Genomic DNA, 10837 nt, shown 5'->3' with positions numbered 1-10837 from the left:
AGAAGATGAAATAAAGGAAGCAAGGCAGAAGCTGAGATTGAATAAACCTCCAGGACCAGAATTTCAAAGAAATGTTGACAAAACCATTAAGTCAGGTGATGAATGAGATACAGTGAAGTCAAGTACTTCTTTCTTCATGACAAGAGGCATTCATTTCTTTGATTTATAAGGAGGGGAATGACCCAACCCAGCCAGAGTCTCATAGGCATATCTCCTTATTGAATGTAGATGACAAGCTTTTTATGGCTATTCTTGCAAAGAGGTTAACTAATCTTTTAACCAGCATAATTCACCCTGATCAGACTGGATTTGTCTGACACAGGAGAGATAATATCAAATATATTTGAATGTCACTGACAACATTAATCAGAAAAATAAGAAAGCAGTTATGACTTTTCTTGATCTGGAGAAAGCCTTTGATAATTTGATATATTCTATTTGTATTCATGACCTTGAAGAAGATGGAACTGCAGTTCAAATTTTCTGTCAGGGAAAAGAGTGTTTATGATGAACAAAAAATGAAGAAAATGGGGTTTTGCCAAAAAAAATGGGCTATTATGAAAGGGACACGACAAGACTGTCCTTTCCTTCTCTGTTTTGATTAGAATTAGGACCACTGGCAAGGAAGAGATGGCAAGAGGGTAAAATTTCAGAAATCAAATTAGCAAATCAAGAACATAAATTAAAATTATATGCTGATGATGCTGAACTCACAGGCATTCATCTAAAGGATTCCTCAGAGTACACAATGGAACTTAGAGAACAACACACAGTAGTATCAGGATACCAGATGAATAAGACACAGATGTTTACATGGAATCTAACTGAAGGGGGAAAAACAGCATCTGAAACAATATCAGGGTTTAATATCTATGTTATATCAATCATATACTTGGAGAAGAAATAATAAGGACTTATTCCAAAATAATTACTTACAGATAGAGCAAAATATAATGGCTGATATTTTAAGACAGAAGAAGCTATCTTGGCTGGGAAGAATATTGGCAGTAAAAATAAGAATCTTACCAGAATCTTTAATTATTTTTAAATAATTCCAAATAATCATTATAAGAAATATAGGAAAATTGATGAATGAATGGCAAAAGCCAAGTAAGTAATTTCATTTGGTTAAACAAACTGAGGATCAAACTTAAAATTGGATTGCCTGTACCAAATTGTAGGCTACTGTATACTGTTAAGCTGGCTCTTTAACCTGGATCACCAATTAAATACTATCATCATATGGTTGGTTTACTTCTATGGAAGGAGCAAGATTCTCAAAGGACCTTTGTAAATATCTCAGTTGTGATACCTATAGAAATGTTCAGTGCATAAGAAACCATTCAATTACAAATCACTTATTAAAACTATGGAATAAATATAAAAAATGAATCGGCCTCTTGCCTCTTGCTTCAATATAAAATATTTAATAATGGTCAACATGCTACACAATCTGATCAGTGGAGAGACAATACTTTATATAGACTGCAAGATTTTACCTTTAATAAAATGAAGATGAAGTACTTTGAGACTCTTTTCTTGAAATGGTCAGAAACAACTCATTGGTTTTAGTATCTTGAAATAAGTAGTATTCAAAAGAAGTTACAAAAAACAAAGTGGTATACTTAGAGATTTGGCTGAATTTGAAATGCATATAATACAAAGCTTAGAACATCTGTTGGGGCTTCTATACAAGTTTTTGATGAAATATGATTCAGAAACTGAAAGACTGCATGGTTAAATGGATGCAGAAAAATTCAACAGGACAATTGATATACAACAATGGGAATATCATTGGAAGGTGAAAGGTGAAAGGTCCCCTGTGCAAGCACCGAGTCATGTCTGACCCTTTGGGGGGATGCGCTTTTGCGACATTTTCTTGGCAGACTAAAGCGGGGTGGTTTGCCATTGCCTTCCCCAGTCGTCACCTTCCCCAGCAAGCTGGGTGCTCATTTTACAGACCTTGGAAGGGTGGAAGGCTGAGTTGAGCTGAGCCGGCTACCCGAGGGAGAATCCAGCTTCCGCTGGGACTGAACTCGGGTTGCGGGGAGAGTTTTTGGTTGCAGTACTGCCGCCTACCACTCTGCACCACACGAGGCTCTTATCACTGGAAGACAAATACCAAATTTACTGTGAATATTACACTCAAAGAAAACTGGTGTAAGATTTTTTTTTGTAGTTGTTGGAATATTACTGCAGTGTTGATTGCCAAAATGGGTAATACATATTCAAGAATCCTCTGGAAGTAATAATCCACTTGGATCGTTCTTATATCTGGTAGTAATGTCACAAAGCTCAGCAATTGTGAAATATAATTCATCAGAGCAAGAAACAAATTTAAAATACTGAATTTCTATTCTTGATAGATATTTTTCTGTTAAATACAGTATCACCAAGCCTTGTGTTCCTACTAAATATACTAAGTTGGCTTTATACATAACTGCTGTAGGATACTTTACACCTCCCACTGTTCAGTTCCACCATTAGAAGATGGCAGATTAACCTTTGGGAGTATGCATCAATGTCAAAAGTAACTTCATATCTAAAAAACAAGTTTGATGCTAACTTTAATTGGAAACCATATATGGACTATAATTTCACATACAGGCTTTTGCCACGTACAAAGCTTGGGTTTCTTTTAACATAAGTTTTTAAAACACTACATTCTGTTTGAGTGGCCACAGAGGTACTGCTTCAGACTAGTTAGAATTTCTTGCAAATTTATATTATATTCTTATTCATTTGTCTGATAATTCTGATGATCTTGACTGTTTTTGTCGATTTCTGATTTCAATCGTAGCTCTTGAGGTGCTAAACTAACATGTGAATTTCATTTTTGTTCAATACTCCTTTTAAGAATAATGGTGGAATGTTTTTTTTAATTCTTCTTTTAACAGAAAAGAAATTAAATTCTTTTGTAAGTTCTCATGTAATTTTTATATTTTGTAGACACTATATATGTGTGTGTGTATATCTATATCTATATCTATATCTATATCTATATCTATATCTATATCTATATCTATATCTATATCTTTTGCTTCTTTTTTCTTTCTATTTCTTTTATTGTCTGTCTTAACAATAAAAGCTTAAAAAAAACAAAACGGGACCACATCCAACTTCTTAAGTGGGGATTAATTTGCTTTAGGACTGTTGGGAGCCAGACAATTGGCAACACTGACTCCTGCTCTTCCTAGATTTCCAACATCTGATTCCTGTCAAGTCTGTACCGCTTTGCCAAGCAGCTGATGTGCACTGAGCCACCTGCTCAGCTGGGCACTTCTTGTATGCTGTGTGTATCTGCCACCAATAAGGGAAGTGGAAGCAGAAACTCTCCACCTCAGGCCAGAGGGCTGTGCTTAACTAAGAAATAAGGGAAATAAGGAAATGCTTCAAGCACCCGCATCCATGAGTTTTATCCAGACTTGACTTCCCTTACTTCCTGCACTATTGTACAGGTAGTCCTCGCTTAACAACAATCTGTTTAGTGATGGTTCAGACTTATGACAGTGCTGAAAAAATTGACTTACAACTGGTCCTCACAATTATGACTGTGCAGCATTCCCGTGGTCACGTGATCATGATTTGGGCACTTGGCAACCGGTTCGCATTTATGACTGTCGCAGCGTCCTATGGTCACGTGAGCGCCATTTTCGACCTTCCCAGCTGACTTCTGGCAAGCAAAATCAATGGGGAACCGTGTGATTCACTTAATGACCACACGGTTCACTTAATGCCTGCAGCGATTCGCTTAACAGCCGCTGCAAAAAAGGTTATAAAATTGGGTTGGATTCGCTTAATGAATGCTTCACTTAGCAACCAAAATTCCAGTCCCAGTTGTGGTCATTAAACAAGGACTACCTGTACATTACATTTGCCAGCTAAGTTAATTTACCATGCAATAATTCACTCTGCATAGATTTAAGGAACAAGATGATGTTTTTTCCTTTTGGTGAAAGGACCACTAGACTGGAATTTCTGTCCCGCTGTTCAAAATACACCGGACAGCTGCAGTGCCTTCATTTTCATGCATGTGCATCTAAACACAGACATTGGAGCAAGCTGGATCCACCTGTCACCTAAGGTAGAGAGGGGTATCTGTGGCTCACTGGCTATTTACATCCTTTAGGGGTTTTTTTCCCCCAAACCCCACACTCCAAGGATGCTGCACTGAAATTTGATAGGAGATTGCCAAAATTCTGTGACATGGTTTTCCACTTTTTTTTTTTAAGGAATAGCAAGCAAAATAGAGGCATTAGGCCTCAGCTACAATTATCATTTTTTCCTTAAAGGAAGCCTCAGTCTAGAAGAAAAAGAATATTCTTGCCCAGAAAAAGTTGTATGAGAGATTTAACTCTCTCATTTGTGGAGGAAAAACTGAATCTGGAAGAAGGCTATACCTAAACTCATGCTTCAGTGCAGCTTACAATACAGCTACACCACCCAAAGGCAGGAGGAGGGGCAAGACAGGACTGTCTGTTCCACCTCATTTAAGAATCTATTTAGAGTGGATGTGGCTTTCTGCATGCACCTGACATCATTATGAGCAGGCACTCAGCAGGCAACTGGCTATACTGCTTAAACTTGTTACTGCATTTAGTTTGAGAATCTCTGCAGTCAAAAAAATTTGGGGATTTCATCATTCAGAGTAAAGATCATAACAGATACAGCCAAGCTACTCAATGTCAAACCCCAACCCCGCAATACTGGGTTTCCTCAAACAAGCAAAATTACTAGTCACCAATTTAAATGATGTCTTAGGATATAAGTTTTAGGCAGCATATCTATTATATTTCCATATATTTGCATGTGAAGAAAGACCATTGTCATTGTTCTGGGGCAGAACCATCCCTTTTAGACGGAGCCTTGGTGTCTGCATTTTTTATAAGTACTTGTATTGCAAACATTTAAAAAACTGGCTATGCATTTTCTTGGGGTAACTCATTCATTGGTCAAAAAAATCAGTTCAGGTAGCCATTTAATCAGGGAAATACTAGAGCGCTCATTACTTTTGAAGCCTTCCTAAATGTAAAATAGATGGTCTCTCCTGGGGATATGCATTGTCTTTAGCTTTAGGGCAAAAAGGCCAAAAGAAAAAGGCAGGAACACAATTCAAGATAGTTGCATGAAACCAGGCATCTGTGAGTTCTAGTCCCACCTTAGGCATAAAAGCCAGCTGGATGACCTTGGGCCAGTCACCTTCTCTCAGCCCAACTTGGTGCAATGTAGACTAGCCTCCTCGTGGTGCACCCTGGGCAACATGACTTGTCACGGCTAAATAGTCTGCACACCTGGCTGCTGGACCTCACAAGGATTTCCCAGCAAGAAAAGCAGCATGAACACTGAACTGCTATGCCATACGATTAAAAAAAAAGTATCAAAAAGTCTTTTGCAGCAGAACAAAGTCCAGGATCCTAGTTGGCATGGGTAGCCAACAAGTTCTGCAAAGCCCAGAAATAGGGAGGACACCATCAGTTCAGAACAGAGGTGTCTTTAATAGTGATAGCAGGAAGACTTGGTAGATTGGAGGAGAGAACTACAAAGTTAGTTCAGGCAGGCAGGAAGCATTCTGGCCAGCCATCTCTCTCTTGCTCAAGAATTCTTTATCTTTTCAATGTTTATCTTTTTGCAATTCATGATTTGCTCATTTGAACATCTGAATGTTTTTTGCGATTCGTGATTTGCACATGTGCAGTCTGGGACCTGTGAAAATGTATTTATTTCCCAAATTAGAATTCCTTTCCTCTGGAAAACGGTTGAATGAAACCCACTACATTTTAGAAATTCCCCATCTTTTTCGTACTGTTCAATGCTTTCCCGGTTGATAGTGTTTAAGATGAATTAGCATTTGGGAGAGATGTTTGGTTTCCTTATGTGGCATTTCATCAAGAGTTAAAAATGGTTTTCCCAAAATAAATCAAGGATTTCATTTTAGAACATAGATCAATTTGTTAGCACTGGATTTTGAATGAAGGTAAAGTCTCCCTTGAGTTGAGATGGACTCTTGATGACTACTTGGATCCATTCATGTAGCCTTTTTGGCAACACCACAGAAATAAACTGCTTTTGTTTCTTCCAGAATGATTTTTGACATCCTGCTATTTGCTGGTGGGACTCCTTTCCAAGTAGGAAGCAGAACCAACCATTTTTAGCTTTTTGGAGCAGGCAAGTTTGCTTACTGCATAAGTAACTGTTGCATTTCACCCTGCAGTGTCTTGCTGCTTAGCTTCCTCCAAGCAACGGCTGATTGCTGAGATTTGCAAGAGCCTCATGGCTACAGTGTCTGTACAATTAGTACTGCTTGTGTGAAGGTGATAAACACACTTGGATGTAGTGCTGCCCCCTAAGCATGACACCCCAGTTTGCTACCTGAATTGATGGTCCTAAAATTGAGCCAAACACCTAATGGAGTGGGAAACTGTACTCTGCCCTGTAATATGGCTATGTTTACCATTATGACCCTTTAGAAATGCAAGGCTATGAGAAGCACAAGAGATGCTGGTGTGGTATTTCATATCTGTTTTTTTTTAAAATCTGTTCACTTGTGTCACATTCTCAGAGGCTGCCTGGACAAGTCCCTGCAGTTTTCTTGGCAAGGTTTCTCAGAAGTGGTTTGCCATTGCCAGCTTCCTAGGGCTGAGGGAGAGTGGCCGGCCCAAGGTCACCCAGCTGGCTTCATGCCTAAGGCAGGACTAGAACTCACAGTCTCCCAGTTTCTAGTCTGATGCCTGAACCACTACACCAAACTGGCTCTCTCATATTTGTTATGTGAGGGCAAATAAGTAAAGGCTCCCTTGTATGGAGCTTAATTTCTTGTGGCTTCAGTATGGCCTATACCACTGATTATATTATTCTTGGATCTTGTAATATTATTTTGGGGAACTGGCTCTGTTTAGCAGAAAAGCAAAGCAAAGCAAACAAACAAACAAAAAAATCAGAGGAAAGTCACAGTCACTCTCTGTTGTTTGTTGTCCAACAACTATTAACAGATCTCTGTGAATTTGTCTAATCCCATTTTAAAGTCATCTAAAGCAGTGGACCTCATTTTATGACAACAAATTTCATCAGCTACACCAGTATGGCATCCTGATTCCTGGTCCAGTAAGACCTATTTGGAGAGGCTATGAAGGAAAAGCTGGAGTAGTTCTTAAGCTCTAAGAACTACTCTGTTTGGGTTTGCCCAAGTTATTTCACTGGTTGAGAAAGAAGAAGGCATCCCTCTCACCCCACAGGCAGTTGAATTTTATTTTACACTCGTGACAGGACAGTATCTTGTCACATGCCTGAGGACATCAGCCCACCACAGAGAGCACATAGGAGATGGGGTGACACACAGGTCTCTGTATATGATCAGAGAATGAACCTCAAGAAGAATAGCTGGGGAGACTGCGGCTTCTGTCCCAACCTATATGTGCCAGCATCTGCTGCCTGAGGTGGTTGCCCAGTTTTGCTAATGGTAGGGCAAATGGCTCCCTCGCCCCCAGTGTGAAAGGGAGTCTCTATCTGTGTGCTTTGGATGTCTACAGGATTATGTATGTGTTTGTGCAACTCAGTTGCCTTTGTGAATCTGGTCACCATTCAGTGCTCAGCCTTTATCTGCTGAGAGAAAGGGCATAAAAGCGTAAAGATGTCAGACTTCAGACATGGAGACATGTCTCTTCCCAGAATTGCTGTTCAGTTTAGTGGATGTTTTCCCGCCTGTTGGTGACATTCAGAGGAGGGCAGCAAATCCAGAGGGTTAAGCCAATCATTTTGCTTAACCGAACCTGCAGATGCATCAGGAGGGCATCACCAATTGGCAACAAGCCAGAACAGAGGCAGTAGAGGCAGGATAGGGATCAGCAAAGGGGGCAGCAAAGATTATGCTGGTATTGTCTTCTGCTGATTCAAGGATGAGTGGAGGGCACCTTTAACTTTGAAGCAAGAAATGCCCTAACAGTAGCCCAACTAAAGTCCACTCCCTTGACTCATCCCATTTATTTCAAATCCCATCGATCCATTCCTATGTCTATAACATTTCCGACAGGTCAGAGAAAATATTGAATTTCCAGTAAATATATACATTTCTGGAACTAGCTCAGTTGAGAATTCACGAACTATCAGAAAAATTAGTTTGGAGTCAAGAGTACCAAAATTTGTGATTAGGGTAAGCAAAGGTTATTAGATGTATTCATTTGAAATATTTTTGACTAAAATCTTGGGGAGCAAATGAGACTATAGTCAATGGGAAGTGTTTCTGCTCCTTGGTATTCTTGGAATGCCTGGTCTTACTTCTGATGGCTTATAACAATTATACTGAATTTTAGCAAGAGATTATTAGCCAGGTGAAATGTAACTGAACAAATGAAAATAGTAGATGGTTGTCTGACAACTATTTTCCTGATAATCTATTTTTCTCTATGAGGGTATCAATCCAATAATAAACAAATAGATAAATAAATTAAATAAATAAATATTTAAGAAAATGGACAGCGGAACAATCTTAACCACCACATAGACAGCCCTTCTCCAGGATGATATGTCCCCAACCTGGCCCTTCAGGTCTTCCAATGTTGCACCAACACCTTTGTAATCAGGTTCATTCACCTTACTGGTCAATACAGATATATATCTATTGCATGTTGCTTTGTTCCTCCAAACATGTTAGTCATATATGCCATCCTAAGGATCAGAAGACCCTACATGATCAAGTCAAAGTTCTAAGTACTCCAGGATCATGTTTCTCACAGTGGCTAGGTCAGTTAGATGCCTTTAGGAAGTTGACAGACCATGACAAACCATTTGGTGATCAGTGGGTAACTGCATATCTAAGGATCCGTGGACCTGTAGGTATTCTAAAATAACTGGTCTCAAATAGCTTGTGAGAATCAAAGAACTGGAAATAAAATTTAAGGAAACTGGACTCTTGAGTAGCCATCTACTGATCCTAAACTCTGAAACTCGATTTCAGCAAAAACACCAAGCTATAGGTTGCTAATCAATAGATCCATAAGCCTATTTCAAGAAAGTCTAACATGCAGAGATGTGTTTTATGTTTTATGTTGAAAACAAGCAAACGTTAGCTGTTTTGGAACACTGGCTTGACAAATCAGAAACCTAGATGTTCCGTTTTGTGTGGAATTCCTGTGAACTCTGCTTCAGGGGGCATCAAAATGCCATCCAGCTCAATTTTAATTCTCCTGACCAAACTCAGCACCCTTATCCACCTATCTGCCCTTCACAGCCCTTTGCATAGACGAGCAATGAACAAGTATTCAGAATGCAAATAAATCCAGAGGACTTAAGCAAATAAGCAGAGCCACAAGTGCTTTCAGCAACTTCTAGTCATCCAGGAGTTCAGTCCTCCAAACTTGAGGAAGTAAATGCTTTGTTCATCGCAACTGAATCTAACATTAGAGCATCCATCATCTGAGTTTTTTAGTCCCTGGTTGTGTGATTTTTATCAAATGGAATAAACATTTATTCATTCTTCTACTTAGTCACAACAGAGAATCAAATCTGGCATCTGAGAGCCACATGTTAGCTTAGGTACCTGTGCCTGGGCAGGGAAGTGACTGTTTCTAGCTTCTAGTTACAGGAGTTCATTGAGCTTTACTTCCCATGGGATCTCAGCCCTGAAGGATTCCTGATCTTCTGCCTGTATTCATGACTGTGGCTGGCATCAAGATCTTTAGTCTGAATAAAGTAGGACAAAGTAGAGTACAAAATGCTGGTGCCTGTGATCTTTGTTGTCACTGCATTTCTGTATTAGAAACATTTCTTATCATTCTCTTTAATCAGAACTGCTGGCAATTTAAGTAGAGTCTGGCTAATACACAATGCATGAAAATTGCAGCACCAGAGAAATCTCAGCCCTGAAAGAATGTTTTTAATTAACTTAATGGCCTGGGCAATGAAATAGTTCTCCAATTAGCATCAAAAAGCCAATGCCAGGTAAAATTTCATGGAGAGAGCATGCCACAGCTGAGTAACAAAACAGAAAACAGACAATTGCCATCTGCCACCCTTCAGACATCGGAAGAGCATGGAGAAGGGCTTCTGTGAATAATCCCAATATTTGGAGAGATTCCTGTAGGAGAAAGCAGGGCTTTGAGTGCAGAAGCACTAAACTCTTGGGGTTGCGGGTGGGTGGGATGGGGGTTAAAGGCAGGAACTAACATCTGAAAAGCATAAACCAACATTAGTAGAATGAGTGATGAGTAGACATCAAAAAGATGGGATAAAATTGATCATACAATTAAAATAAATAAGTCACCTTGTATTGTGCTAAGAAAATAAATAACAGCAAGACTGATGATATTAGCAAGATCGTTTGGCAACTTGTACACCATGCCGACGTAACTGAAGTATCCCGATAACAGTCAAGGACAATTTCAAGAACAGTTTTCCTTTTCATGAAGCCTTATATGATACATCATCTCACAGCAGCAGAATATAGAAGATGAAAACAAACTAAGGTGGGAAGGTGCCAACGGCAATGCAACGAGTACAGATTTGTCTTAATATTTGTAAGCCAGGATGAAATGCAACTCACTGTTGCTTTCTCTATTCAGCTAGCTTGCTTGGTTTCCTTCCTTCCTTCCTCCCTCCCTCCCTTCTTCCTTCCCCTCCTTCCTGAATTGTATTTCTCTGTCCCCTTCCCAATTACATAATTAACAGGAATACCTTGTCTCTAAATGTTGTCTTTATTTATTTATTTAATTTATCAAATTTGTCACCGCCCATCTCCTCCCACAATGTTGTTGTCGTTGTTGTTATGTGATAATAATATTAATGTTGATATCATACTTCAAACTGAGCACAAAATAGTAATAAAAATATAAATTGAATTGAATAG

The sequence above is a fragment of the Candoia aspera genome, chromosome 4 (genome assembly GCF_035149785.1).
Source record: "Candoia aspera isolate rCanAsp1 chromosome 4, rCanAsp1.hap2, whole genome shotgun sequence".
NCBI classification, from domain to species: domain Eukaryota; kingdom Metazoa; phylum Chordata; class Lepidosauria; order Squamata; family Boidae; genus Candoia; species Candoia aspera.
This window is presented reverse-complemented; position numbering follows the sequence as displayed.